The sequence below is a fragment of the Schistocerca nitens genome, chromosome 11 (assembly GCF_023898315.1).
Source record: "Schistocerca nitens isolate TAMUIC-IGC-003100 chromosome 11, iqSchNite1.1, whole genome shotgun sequence".
NCBI lineage: Eukaryota > Metazoa > Arthropoda > Insecta > Orthoptera > Acrididae > Schistocerca > Schistocerca nitens.
Window position 1 is genome coordinate 203,212,644 of NC_064624.1, and position 15,587 is coordinate 203,228,230.

The 15,587-nt window shown below is 40.8% G+C and overlaps 1 long non-coding RNA gene across 1 annotated transcript in view; it reads left to right on the forward strand.

Annotated features, from left to right (window-relative positions):
* The window catches only part of LOC126212917 (uncharacterized), a 37,618-nt gene extending 23,036 nt beyond the window's left edge, over positions 1-14,582 (forward strand). The window contains exons 2-3 of the long non-coding RNA XR_007540998.1: positions 8,258-8,317; positions 14,513-14,582. This is a non-coding gene — a long non-coding RNA (uncharacterized LOC126212917). The remainder of the gene's footprint in view (positions 1-8,257; positions 8,318-14,512) is intronic.
* The last annotated feature ends 1,005 nt before the right edge of the window (positions 14,583-15,587 follow it).

Genomic DNA, 15,587 nt, shown 5'->3' on the forward strand with positions numbered 1-15,587 from the left:
CTTTCTTTCTATGTATTTGCAGCACATTACACCTGTCTACATTGAGATTCAGTTGCCATTCCCTGCACGATGCGTCAATTCGCTGCTGATCCTCCTGCATTTCAGTACAATTTTCCATTGTTACAACCTCTCGATATACCACAGCATCATCCGCAAAAAGCCTCAGTGAACTTCCGATGTCATTCACAAGGTCATTTATGTATATTGTGAATAGCAACGGTCCTACGACACTCCCCTGCGGCACACCTGAAATCACTCTTACTTCGGAAGACTTCTCTCCATTGAGAATGACATGCTGTGTTCTGTTATCTAGGAACTCTTCAGTCCAATCACACAATTGGTCTGATAGTCCGTATGCTCTTACTTTGTTCATTAAACGACTGTGGGGAACTGTATCGAACGCCTTGTGGAAGTCGAGAAACACGGCATCTACCTGGGAACCCGTGTCTATGGCCCTAAGAGTCTCGTGGATGAATAGTGCGAGCTGGGTTTCACACGATCGTCTTTTTCGAAACCCGTGCTGATTCCTACAGATTAGATTTCTAGATCTCCAGAAAAGTCATTATACTCGAACACAATACGTGTTCCAAAATTCTACGTCTGATCGACGTTAGAGATATAGATCGATAGTTCTGCACATCTGTTCGACGTCCCTTCTTGAAAACGGGGATGACCTGTGCCCTTTTGCAATGCTATGGAACGCTACGCTCTCTTAGAGACCTACGGTACACCGCTGCAAGAAGGGGGGCTAATACCTTCGTGTACTCTGTGTAAAATCGAACTGTTGAAATGTTGAAAGTAAAAATGCTGAGCACTCAAGTTCAGACCATCAGAGGAAAACAGTTTATAACACCAAGCATATGCAATGAATGAATCGACTTGCAGTAACTTCAGAACAGAACACAGGGCCACAGCAACGTATATATGAAAAATGTAACTCCATTTTTGTTTCTTTTCTTCCGTTCAGCAATTTCAAACACTGCATAACTACTACACTCTACATCCATTTGAAATTGCTTCTGTAGCCAAGCCTTGATTTCCCTCTACAAGTTCCCACCCCCCACTCCCTCCCTCACTCTCTCTCTAGCGCGCGCGCGCGCGCGCGCGCGCGCGCGCACACACACACACACACACACACACACACACACACACACACACACACACACACACACTGTTGATGTCTCAAGACGTGTTCTATCAACCAATCCCTCATTTGTGACAAGTTGTGCCTTGAATTTATTTTCTCCCCTTTTCCATTCTTCATTTATTGTCCAGTCTACCCATCTAATCTTAACCATCCTCCTGTAGCACACACTTCAAAAGTCTCTATTCTCTTTGTACCCAAATTGTTTAATGTCCACATTTCACATCTACACAAGGATAGTCTCCAGGCAGGTTCTTAGAGAAAGGCTTCCTAATACATAGAAATTCATCATATTTCTCAAGACTATATCTTTAGGGTGAATGAATGTAGAAACTTGCGGTGTGTTTTAATGTATGTGCTGAAACAGGAAGTTTACCTTGGTGCCAGGTGTAAGTTGCTGGTAGGTGCGTCACAGGTGGAGCTTGCTCACTTGCCTGCTCTTTCATTACGGTGTATGTGTTGAGTCGAGATGGTAATAACTGGTGAGGTCGGAAGAGTGTGCGCTGCCTGACGGAGCATGCTGGGGCAACATGGTGACAGGACAAGACTGCCAGATGCATTGTTGGGAGGTTATGGTGCTGGCCGGAGGGGGGGGTATAGAAGAGCAGAAAAGGGAAAAGGCAAGTGGGTGCTTTGGCAGTGAGCAGCATATTATGCCTCTATACTCGCTATCAAATATGTGGAGTCTAGGAATCCTACGTACTTGGTTTGCTAGGCAAACAATCCAAACAAATCATATTAATGAGTTTTATTGCAAAAAAGTAAATGACAATAGTTAACTTTTGACAACTACTCAAATGTGTCGCAAGCAAAGGGCAACATACAACATAAGCAACCTCTTCAGTATAACAAGAGCATAGAGTGTACAAGTGAAGTAACGAGCATTGACGCTTCTATCCGAGTCGCTAATCTTAAAGTTACTATTCAAATGGGGCGTCATCAGTCGGTTGCGGTGCTTATGTCCTCTTCACATAGCGGTCGCTGCTGTCGCGTTGTCCTGGAGAGGAGTCGATCGGCATGCGATTGGCTGATGTGTTCGCACAGCTGTCTCTTCTCTATCATTCCCGACTGGTGTGCCGGAGCTTGACTTTATGCCGTAACACAGTGCACATTGACGGTGAGGGGACGTGAATTTGGGGGAGGGAGTGACAGGACAGAGGAGGCAGAATCTTAGTTGGAGGATGTGGGGGTAGTAGGTCGTCATAGATTGAGGCTGGGATATCGGGAACAGAGAATATGTTGTAAGGATAACTCCCATGTGCACAGTTCAGAAGTTCAGAAAAGCTCTGGTGGAGGAGAGGATCCAGATGGTCCAGATTCTGAAGCAGCTAAGGAATTCAAGCATGTTACACTCAGCCACATATTTGGCAACTGTTACGTGGTGGGTGTTCATCCTGGTGGGCAGCTGATTGATATAGTCATATCTGTATAAAGAGCTGTGCAATTATTGCAGCAGAGCTGGTAAATGGGATGGCTGCTTTCACAGGTGGCCTGGCCCCTGATGAATTGGGGTAAGCCTGTAACAGGACTGTGCTGGAATAGGAAGTGCTGGATGGATGGACTGGGTAGGTCTTGCACCTGGATCTTCCACAGAGATATGATTCCTGTGGCAAGGGGTTGGGATTAGCAGTGGCCTAAGGATGGACTAGATGTGGAGGTTGGGTGGGCAACTGAATACCACTTTAGGAGATGTAGGAAGTACATTGTGTAGGATGTCTGATTTCAGTGCATGATGATAGGTAAATAAAGCCCAGCAGTCTTTTGTGAGGTTTGCTCGCTTATATTAAAGGCCTGAAAGCTCATGTGTAATAGCCTTTTCATCGTGCCTGTCTGCAATTCAGTATATCATCTTTATGGTGAGTAGCAATCTGTCCTTTTCATAATGTTGTTGATATTCCAACCTGGGCCCTCCAATGGTTAAAACACTCTCAAAAGCTTTTTCTGAACCTACATAAGTTTAATATGTGAGTTAACCTTTTTTTACTCTATCTTGTAAGATAAGTCATTGTCAGCATTGCCTCTCATGTTCTACATTTACCCAGAACCGAAACTGAATCTCCCCTTATTAGTTTTTACCAGTTGTTCCATTTTGCTGGATTTGTGCTAGTATTTTGCAATCCTGACTTGCCAAACTTGCGGTCCAGTTGTTCTCACATTTTTCAGCAGCAGGCCTCTGTTGGTGGCCTTTCCTCAGTTTATGTTAGTCAGCATGTAATGTAATGGTCACCAAATGCAACTCAATATGACACTGTGAATTTTCTTAGTTCTGTCATAGGAATCAGCAAAAGTAACAATAATTCACATATTTAATGTAAAGGGCTCAAGCTTGTGCTTCAACTGATGGGCTTAACCTCATTGAACTGTTATCGTTACATGTTGTGCTAAAATTTTTAATCAACAAAGCTTTAGCTGAAAAAAGGTACTTAGTTGCCTTATAAACAGGAAAAGACTGTTATGAATTGAGGCATTTGTATCAGAAGTAGTGTCACATTTGTACACCAGACTTCATTGATAGATACACTCATCAAATGGAATTATGAGGGGAAGTCGAAAAGCGAAGGGACTTCTGCAATTTCTCGTCATTTGGCTTGGCAACACTGCTAGTATCCAGGACTGAAGTACTGTCATTGGCAACAATTCTTTGCAACATGACACTCTTATTCCCACGTTAGTTGTTGTATTGTAGCAGACCGAGAAACATAGCGGCTCCATTGTCGAACTGCACAAAGGAGGAAATGAGAGCAGTGATTTGCTTTTTGTTTGCAAAAGGTGTTAAACCTGCAGAAATTATTCATTGAATGCGAGCACAGTTTGGTGACAGCTGTTTATCGTGAAGCGAGATCTACAAGTGAACAGAGCGCTTCAAGCAGGGAAGATCTTCTCTATGTAATGAGGGAAAATTGGGCAGGCCGTCAGTGTCAACAACTGAGGACAATTTGGAAGTTGTTGACCATATGGTGATGGAAAACAGATGAATCACAGTGTACAAAATGGCTAATACTTTACATATTAGTCACAGTGCTGTGTGCTCCATCTTATACGACAGGCTATATTTTTGGAAAGTGTGTGCAAGGTGGGTACCAAAAGAATTGCCAGCAAAGCATAAGACATGCAAAGGATGGACATCCCACGGAAACATTTGGTGCATTATCATTGTGAGGGAGATGGATTTTTATAACAAATCGTTACTGTAGACGAAATGGGGAAGCATCATCACGAACCGGAATGTAAGACTGCAAGCATGATTTGGAAACGGCCATTACCACCAGAAGCTAAGAAATTTGAACACCAACCATCAGCTGATAAGATTATGTTAATACAATTTTGGGACACGGAAGGTGTGGTAGCCATTCATTTCACCGCAGAAGGCGAAACTGTGAACAGTGAGAACTATTGTGATGTGTTGTGAACTAAACTAAAACCTGCAATCAGATCCAAATGTCACGGAAAACTGTGAAAAGGTGTAATCCTGCAGCAAGATAATGCTGGACCATATTTTGCCAAACGGACAACCAAAACAATAAAGCAGTTGGGATTCGAATTGCTTAAACACCTGCCATACTGTCCAGACCTGGGTCACAGCAGTTTCTATGTGTGACCCATGGAAGGAAGCACTCAGGGGAAGAAGATTTGAAGCCGTTGCAGAAGTCATTGATGCATTCCAAAATTGTTTACAGGTGCAACCAAAAAACTTTTTTCCCGGTGGAACCAAAAACTTGTGTATGATTTTTTGAAGAACTGTGTCAATTTTCTTCTGAGGATTCCTATTTCACTCCCTTGGGCATTTCTGTTCCACTTTTATAAGGGCTGTATCAGCCCATTACAATTCTTGCAGCTCGTTTATGAATTTATCTGGTAAGTACTCCAAACACTTCCGCAGTGCCCTAGAATAATATGAAACATTTCCCCTTTTTTGTGGAAGGAATTGCATTATTTCCCCTGTCCCCCCTTTTTTATTTATTTATTTTATTTATTTATTTATTTATTTTTAAGTCTTCATCCTTCCCCTGTATCTGCTTTTGGTTTCTCCCGCTCTCCTGTTCTATTCTTGTCACATTTTTTAATTAAACTGGTTTTACTACTTCACATTTCTGTCTTTAATTTATCTTTGCTTCCCACTCTTACACTGGCACAGTGCTTATCAGTGTTCTGTCTGTGACATCCTACTCGTTTACACCTTTTCCTTCATCTTTGTCTTCTGTCGTACTTGGTACAGATTTGCCTCTCTCTCTGTCTTGGCTCTGAGTGACATGTCCTAAATTTTCAAACCATCCCAACCTATCCTGTTTCTGTCAACAGGTGCTTGGATTGCAATTATTCCTGACAAATCTTCCAGTGTCTACTGTTTTGCACATCTTGAATGTTGTTATTAAGTGTTTTATTATAGCAACAGTATCATGTTCCAATGAGTAAACATTCTTCATAAGTCATATTGTGATATAAATGACAGCACAAAATAATACTCTTACCTGGCCATCCTTTCTTTCTCTTTACCTGAAATGAAGGAAAAGCAATCACTCGTTTCCAGATGTGTGGCGCTTAGAAACACAAAATAGAAAACTGTTTATACTAGTTGACGAACTTTCGCTCTTTCTTTAGTGGATGTATGCACATTCACATACACAGACAACAGAAAACAAGCCCACGACCATGGTGACAGTGACTTTCTATTATTGATAACAGTTGCCTGGCCAGATAGTTAGTGGCAGGTTGGGGAAGGGAGCAAGTGGCGAGTAGGAGGTAGGGCGATAGTGATGTAGATCTTAAAACAGGTGACTCAGCAGCTGCACAATAAGATGAAAGGAGTTCAGATTGTGGAACATATAAGATAGAGGGGAGGAAAGGAAGACGGAGATGAAGAGGGAGACAAGTAAGGAAAGTGAGAAAGGTAGAGGGTGGAAAAGACAGGGGGGGGGGGGGGGGGAGCACCCACAAGTGAGGAAGGGAGGGGTGGTAAGAGAAAGCAGCGAGTTATCTCAATGGGGAAGGAGTGGTGTGGGCATGAGGTAGAAGGGAGAAGGCAATGTAAGGCAGTGGGAACAGTGGAGGTTTAGGCCAGGGACGTTGTGAGAGCAATGATATATGGGGTAGACAATTCTCATCTGCCTTGTCCAAAGAAATTTCTCCTGGAAGGGAGTGTCCAAATAGGCCATGTAGTAAATCAGCTGTTGGAAGTCATTTGTGTTGTGGTTTGCACCACGTTCGGCAACTGTACGGTATACTGTATAGCGGCCATTCGAGCACGTAACCAGTTGATTACTTGTCGTGCCAACATCGAATGCTGTACAGTAATTGTAACATGGCTGACACACACCAATAACCCAAAACATTATAACCACTGCCCACCACAATGTTAGATAGTGCTCGGTGGTGCTGCGGGCAAGTGATGTGGTAACAAAAGTATGTAAGTGGAGTAGACACGAATGGGGGATCACCCTAGTGAAGATAAGGGCTGCAAATAGGGAAATCCACTGAGATAAGCAACTTTGACAAAGGGCAGATTATTATTACGCAGAGCCTGTGAACGGGTATCTCGAAAATGACAAAGCCGGTCGAATGTTCGTGTGTTACTATCGTGAGCATCTACAGAAAGAAGTAGGACAGTGAAACTACCACTAGGCGCTAAACGGTCGCACGTCCACGAATTTTCACGGAACGTGGAGCTCGGAGGCCGGTCTGCTCTGTAAAGTAGAATAGGTGGCGATCTGTGGCATATAGGCCTAAAGAGCACAGTGCCGGTGAATGCACACGTATTGTTGAGCACAGTGTTCACCGTACATTGTCGAACGTGGAGCTCCACGGCACATTCGTATCTTGACCCGATGACATTGTCAGTTAAGATTAAAGTGGGTGTGGACCGTCGGGTTTCTACCGTCGATTAATGGAAACGTGTCAGCACTTAGGATGAACTAAATTTTTCCTACACCAGGTGACCGGTCGTCTCCACGAGCACTGTCGTCGAGGTGAACGGTTGCTCGAAACGTGCAGTGCTCCGTGGGCAAGGTCTGGTGGGAGCAGTGTTATGATGTGGGAGACATTCTTCTCCGCTTTCACGGGGCTGTGTTAGTAATCAAATACACGCTGACATTTGCGAACCACCTGCATCCATTCACGCTCGGTGTTTTCCCCCGATAGCGATGTCGTCTTTTAGCAGTGTAATTGTCCGTGTCTCGGTACTAGAACCGTGCTACAGTGGTTTGAGGAGCATTATAGTGAACTCACTTTGATGTCTCGGCAGCCGAATTCACCTGATGTAAATGCTGTGGAACGCATCTGGGTCGCTGTTGGCCACCGTCATCACTGTACAAATCAGCAGCCCATTATTTGCACGAAATGCACGAGTTGTGCGTAGACATCTAATGGCACAAACCTACCGACAAGCTATTGGATCCCTGATATGCCGAATTAGTGATGTATTTCATTCAAAGGACAGACAAACAAACTATTAAGCAGGTGGTCATAATGTTTGGCTCATTAGTGTATAATGCGGTTGGTTTCACGTGTGGCCCTGCCTTTTGTCGGGTAGTCGGAGCCTGTGACTGGACTGTGGTTGCAGGTGATGTCGGGTGTAAGGGGAACGGTCCTGTACGTGGACCGACTACAAGAGAATGACACGTGGTGTGAAGGGTTGGGAGCAGGATTGGAACTAAGATGGGTAAAGGTATTCTGTAAGTTGGGTGGCTGGTGGAACACTACTTTGGGTGATGTGAGTAGGAATTTTGTTAGGATATCCTTCCTGCCGGGGATGAGGAGGAGATGTAGTTGAAGCCTCAGTGAAGGATGCGGTTGAGTGATTTCAAGGCCAGAATGATGCCGGGGGATGCAGGTTGGTGGCTGGTGAACAGGTTTACTGGTACCAGAGGAGAAGATTGCATAGATTAGTTTATAGCTGGATGGAATGCTGTCTGCCACAAAAAGGGTCTTGTACAGATACAGAAGAATTAGCAATGTTCTAAAAAAAAATCTTTGTATAGTTGTACAGGTTCCCCTCAGGAAACATTTCTGTACAAGGTATATGTGCAAATCTTTGTAATCCCAAAATTAACAGGTAATTACACACTTCGGAATCACAATGATTAAAATTGTTTTATTTTTCTCATTGTCTTGTTACAGATTGATCCACTTGCTGATAATCAGCTTATCATTTGTGACCCACGGAGCATTAAGAAAGAGGTATGTAGCTGCTGCATGTCAAATTCATTCTTTGTTTGTCTCATTAATATTCTTAGCAGTTATTTTGTTCTAAGCTACCTATATTTCTGTGAGCGAATGGATAGAGGTGCAGTATACTCTACATACATGTGCTGTTTCCTCTAGTGTATAAATAGACTGTAATATTGTGGAAATTATCAGATCATTCATGTTGAAATAATGAATATTATGGGATGTCAATATTAAACAGAAATGCAGGAAGTGAGTCTGTCACATATAGTGATGGGTACATGGCCCTGAAAAGTGTGTAATATATCAAGAGAACCATTTTTAGCTTTGATGTTAGTGCACTTTTAGTGTAATCACACACTCCCCGGCACATAACCACACAGACACCTAAATGAAGCAATCTGTGACCCCAGTGGCACTGCCCATCTTGTACACAGTATTGGTGCCAATTGGATGAGGATGCTAGTGTGCCGTGGTTACTATGAATTTGAATTGGTGGCATTATAGGTGTTTTGATGAAAAGAATATTAACAGTGTTGTAAACTGTGAGTTTATGAAACGTGGCAGAACCACTTAATTTCTTTTTTCTGAGGGCATTGCTGGATATCACTTCCACCAAAATGCCATTTCGAAAATGTTAACATTTGTGTTTCACAAAAGGGCAATTGGTTACTTCCCTTCTACCAATTCTGTTGCCCTCCTGTTGCTAGCTCATTAAATCTTGACAGTGCGGAGGGAGAAAAGAGCTATTTCTGTGTATTCAGTAAGTCTTTATGTTCAGTAAATAGCACAGAGAAATACCTTTCCCTTCCTGGAGGTATGTTAAAAGGTGCTGCAGACAAGTAGATTGCTTGCTGTCATTGCCAGAAGTGTACAGTAGTACAGATACTATGTCAGCAGTTTGCAAACTCAGAACAAAATAGTAGAAAAGTGGATGGTCAGTGGTGTTATATATAAAAAGTGAAACAATTTATCTAGCTACTACTATGTATAAAATTGTTGGTGATATTACATCTTTTCTGCCAGTAAGTCACCTTTCAACATTAATGAACATTTTTGTTCATAGTGACAGGGTAGCATAATTTGCCTAAAGTATTCAATGCCATTACAGCAATACGATTTTTATTAGTAGGTCTGCTTCGTGATGCAGTCACGTCGATTAAATATATGAGTGTAATGTTGTGGAGCAATATGAAATGGGATGAGCATATACTGTTGATAATAGGGAAGGCAAATGGTCGACTGTTTGGAATCCCCAATAGATCACATTAAAGGTAGAAATCAAGGCAATTCAGAAGCATGCTGTTCGTTTTTTTACTGGTAGATGCAACTATGTAGATACTGAACAAAAATTGGAATCCCTGGAGGCGAGATAACGTTTATGTCATAAAACACTAGTTACAAAGCATTTGTGGCTGACAGTAGAATATTTCTGGCGGCGCCAATGTACATGTCACCTAAGGACAGCAGAGACAATATAAGAGAAATTGGGGCTCATTTACAAGTACGTTTTTTCATCTCTCTATTTGTCAGTGGTATATGAAAGGAAATTCCCTCTGACATCACTGTATGGTGGCTTGTGAGTAGCGTACGTATGTGGATGTAGGTGTAGACATGAGAACTGATGTAAATGTGATTCTGGCTTCCAGCATGTTTTGGTCCAGTGCTCACAAATACTGACAAGGGTTGTGTTTGCCTGTGTTATCTTTGACTGCAGCACTTGTCAAAGGCAGTTGGCAGCTAGGTCAGATGCACTAACCATACAACTTGTTAACTAAACAAACACTGTTTTTTGCCTTGATTCACAATTTTATTATTAATGTTATTGCACAACCTAGATTTCAGGCTACACACCCATTTTCAAGTACATTACTGATTTCCAAAGATGATAATGCACAGCTAACATGATGACAAAGCAGAGATAATCATCTCAACTTCTTAAGGTATCAGTCCATAGCTTAATGTAAAATTACATCAATGACCATTTTTTTAATAAATTACGTACGTAATTACATAGTTCAACAATCACACTAACATGACAGGACTAAAGTTACAAATCAGTCAAGAACTTTTTAAATGCAATGGACTGGGACCGAAAGTTTCGCCTCTATCCTGGGGTTGTGATCTCGTCTAAAAGAGGTCAATAATTGAATTGGGTTTGCTTGTTTACTAATGGGTGTGGGGATGCACACATCTGTCTTCTAATGTCTAAAATTTCTAATTGGTTGAGTGAGTTTAGCCCCCTTTTCCTCCTCGTGTGTAAGGCTTGTACATCTATTATGTGTTTGTGATTATTGTTCAGGCAATGTTCTGCAAAGGCTGAAGCAGACTTCTTCAATCTCCAGCTTCTGTGATGATCTTTAAGCCTGGTGCAGATTGAACTCCCCGTCTGTCCAATGTCGCAAGACTGACACTCAGGGCATGAGGTTTTACAAACCCCACCTTTTGTGATGGCTGGTTGTTTGTCTTTAGCACTGAACAAACAACTAGATATTGTCTGATGCGCATAGAAAAACACAGAGAAGCCCTTTGCCCTCAAAATGTTACTTACCCTATTTGATGTTATCCCTATAAAAGGTGATCTAACTCATTTCTTTATGAGTTGGTCTGTGTTTTTCACTTGGGACAGTAGGGACCTGGCTTGCTTCCTCATCTTTTTACTTAAAATTTTATCAGCGCTGTTGGTGTTAAATGCATTATTTGTGGCTATTGTTTTTATTGTGTTAAGTTCGTTGTCAAAGTATTCATGGGACATAGAGATAGAAAGGAGATGGTGGATCATGTGGTGGAATGCTGCATGTTTATAGGCTGTACGTTGTTGGGATGAAGCCGGGATGAATGTGTCAGTGAAGGAGTCTTTTCGGCAAATTTTAAATTTACGGTTACTGTTTTCTACCTTTCAGCTAATGTCCAGTAAATTTATGCTGCCTCCCCACCCCATGAATGTGCAGTGTGCAGAAGAAATCAAGCAGGCACAGGAACAACAACAACAACAACAACAACAACAACAACAAGCACTGTATCAGAAGAACATTGAGTACGTAGTCATGAAGGAGTTTAAAACTATGATTGAAAACAGTATTGTGACAAGGGCAGATAAGAGAGACTGTAGTGCTGTTAAACAAAGCAGATTACACAACAAAGCAGAAGAGTGTTTCCAGTCAGTGCAGCTACAAAAACTACAGAGAGACCCACCAACTAGTTACAATGATCAGCCTAAGCACATAGTAAACAAGTGATCCAACATCTTCCCTGAATACGCCTGTAAGTGCATTCTGCAAATGAACCCCAGGGCACCACAGCTGTACGGTTTACCGAAGCTCCACAAACCAGAAGTGCCAATCAGTTCTGTGGTATCTGCAATACAAGCTCCAGTATACAAGGATGCCAGGCGGATCAACACCATCTTTAAGAAGAAACTGAACGTCAAAGGGAAATACAGCATTAAGAACAGTTTAGATTTTAGTTAACAAGTTAACAGATGTTAAGGTTCCAACAAATGCAAAATTAGTCTCTTAAATGTCCACATGTATTCCAGTGAATGACTGTGTATATATTGTGTCACTATCATTGTGTTCACACAACATTAATCCAGGAGAGCAGCTGAGCATTGTTAGTACAGTGGAATGTTGTTTAAATCAAAATTATTTCTGTTTTCAAGGGAGCTACTATCAGCAAGCAGATGGTCTGGCAACAGCTGCACCTTTATCCCCCTCACTAGCAGAAATGTTCATGGAGGGGTGGGGGGCTGATATTCTTAAGAGGGAACCACTGGAAAAACATGTTGTGTATTGGTAGAGATATGCAGACGATATTCTTTGTATGTGGAAAAGTTCCAGTACACAACTCCACAAATTTGTGGAAAACATGAACCAATGGCACACTAACACGAAGGTCGACATGGAGTTGTGGAGGTGGGAGGAACATAAATTTACTAGACATTAGCTTAAAGGTAGAAAACAGTAACCGTAAATTTAAAATTTACCGAAAAGACTCCTTCACTGACACATTCATCCCGGCTTCCTCCAGACATCATACAGCCTATAAAGATGCAGCATTCCACCACATGATCCACCATCTCCTTTCTATCTCTATGTCCCATGAATACTTTGACGACGAACTTAGCACAACAAAAACAATAGCCACAAATATTAATAACACCAACATCACTGACAAAATTTTAAGTAAAAAGATGAGGAAGCAAGCCAGGTCCCTATTGTCCCCAGTGAAAAACACAGACCAACTCGTAAAGAAATGGTGTAGATCAACTTTTATAGGGATAACATCAAATAGGGTAAGTAACATTTTGAAGGCAAAGGGTTTCTCTGTGTTTTTCTGTGCCCCTCAGACAATATGTAGTTGTTTGTTCAACGCTAAAGACAAACAACCAGCCATCACAAAAGGTGGGGTTTATAAAATCTCATGCCCTGAGTGTCAGTCTTGTTCCATTGGACAGACGGGGAGCTCAATCTGCACCAGGCTTAAAGTACATCACAGAAGCAGGAGATAGAAGAAGTCTGCTTCGGCCTTTGCGGAACATTACCTGAACGATAACCACAAACACATAATAGGTGTACAAGTCTTACACACGTAGGAAAAGGGGGCTAAACTCGCTCAACCAATTAGAAATTTTATACATTAGAAGACAGATGTGTGCAGCCCCACACCTATTAGTATACAAGCAAACCCAATTCAGTTATTCACCTCTTTTAGATGAGATCACAACCCCAGGATAAAGCAAAACTTTCGGCCCCAGTGCATTGCATTTAAAAAATTCTTGGCTGATGTGTAACTTTAGTGCTGTCATGTTAGTGTAGTTGTTGAATTGTGTAATTCTGTTTGTAATTTGTTAAAAAAATGCTCATTGATGTAATTTTAAATTAAGCTATGGACTGATACCTTAAGAAATTGAGATGATTATCTTTGCTTTGTCATCATGTTTATCTGTGCATTATCTATCATCTTTGGAAATCAGTATGTGCTTGAAAATGGGCTTATAACAGGAAACCTGGGTTGTGCAGTAACATTAATAATAAAACTGCGAAACAAGGCAAAAAAACAGTGTTTGTTTAGTTAATTTACAATGTTTCACCAACAACCCACAGTTGATTCAATCAAAATCATACAGATTGTGATTCCAAAGATGTACACTCATGAAATACAGTAGCTGTGTTTGCTTCATTAATAATTCTTAAAGATGCATTGAGGAAATGTTCAAGAAAGTGTTTGGATACATCAACAGGTTCAGTATTTCGCAACATGTTAAAGGGAGAGCTACAAAAGTATTCAGTTTCCTGCCGAACAAATATCATTTGACAAGGTGTTTTTAACCAACGAACAAAGTTTTGAATATTTGTGAAAAGTTAAATTTTTATGTCGATGTGGGTACTGAATAAAGATCAACAGGTTTTGAAAGCAGAATGCTATGAAATATCCTGTGCCAACTAAAAGCAGAAAACACATCAAATTTTTATTTGTAACTTGTTTTCCTCTACATTTTCCAGGTTAATCTCAAATGGTTTTCGTTTCTGAGTGACCAACAGACAATCACACAGACATTTGTTGTGTAAAACACAAGTGGATGTTTATGTTGCTCTCCTTTACCTTTGCTTTTTACGATATTGTGGCGCTTTTAAACACAGGCATCTGTTTCTAAATCTTTATTTTTTAAAACTGTACCAAAAGAATATGTTCTTTCTTTTAATTTGTATGTGGTTCCAAAGCAACATATTTCCATAGTTTTTTAAGTTTTCACAGGATGACTACCAATTGTGGCTCTTTGACTTAAATAAACTTTGTTTCAATGTTGCATCGGTTTCTTTCTGCCTATGACATAGAAAGTGACTTTACATAATTTTTGTTCCTATTTGATTGCACGTTTTCAAAATTCGACAGTACTTAATATGTTTCTTATGTTTGTGAATGATTCATGTAATTATAAGTTTCACGTAGCAAGGTAACAAAATATTTCCTGTTTCATGTCACCAGTACTCTTCACATTCCGTGTGAGAGTGGCATAAGGGTTCAGAGATGAACTTGCTGCTCACCAATGAAAATACAGAATTTTCCTTTTAAAAAAGTTTTCATAATGCACGAATTAGGCTTTGTGTTTTTTCTTACCTTTCCTTTAAAATAAGAGCCTAATACTAGAAGGGAAATGTGCTTATAGCTTCAATTAACATGAATTATGTTATGTTATGTTTCCAGGTTTTTGAAGAATGTGTCCCAGAGTTCAGTGACTGCAATGAAGAGGATCAAGATGTATATTTAGGGGTGGATTCAACTGAGATTGAGGTAAGTTCCCACATATGTAAGAATTCCTGTAAAGTTTTAGTTGTGGTAGGTTATGTTTACTGTGTGCATAGTATTTGGTAAGCTACACTGCCTTCCTGGATTGTTTCAAGTGGTAAGCTTGTTAGGTAGCTCGGGCAGTCTGAGCACGGTACAGATTTGACGAACTTGGTTTTCTGCAGCTGTGGACTGATTGGAATCAGTCATCATCAAGCATGCACCTTCAAGCCTTTACATTGAGAGATTTTGTCATCTGATTGTTCTAAGTTGTACCATGTATGATCCTGTCAGTAGGTAGGGTGTTATGGAATGTCAGAAATATTGCAGATGGAATGAAAAACACCAAACGAAGTGGTAATGAAATTAAATATGTATGTGCTTAACAGGAGTTTTTACCACTTGTCAAATAATTAATAGTTGTTAGTAGTAGTAGTAGTAGTAGTAGTATGTAAAAGATGTTGAGAAAGTGTAAAAAGAAGGTAAAATCAGGTAACATGAAGTGCAAGTGATGTAATACATTGTGAGTAGTTTACGCAATTTTCACATTGTACAATGTACATGCTTTATTACTTTTGATACATATTACCAGTAAGAAATATTGATGAATAATCAGTTATCTGCAACTACTAGTATAGTTTCCTTTATCTACTGTAAAAGTCTCACTGAATTTGTGAACTGAAACCCATCTCCAATTGTTCCAGGAGGCAGACACAAGAGGACACACTTCAGATATGACACGGTAAAAGCTTCATTGTTTTATTGGCACATTAGTTTTACCTGGTGGTGTTGTGTCCCTCATGGTTTCTTCTGCATCTACCGAGACTATCCCTTAGAAATTCTCACCAATTGAAGTGGCACCGTGAGGTAACTGCTGGGATGGTTCCTATGAAAAGAACATGACCAGTTTCTTCCCCAGTCCTTCCCAATCCAAACTTATGCTGCTTCTCTAGTGACATTGATGATGTTCACAGGTTGGAGAATGTTAATCTTC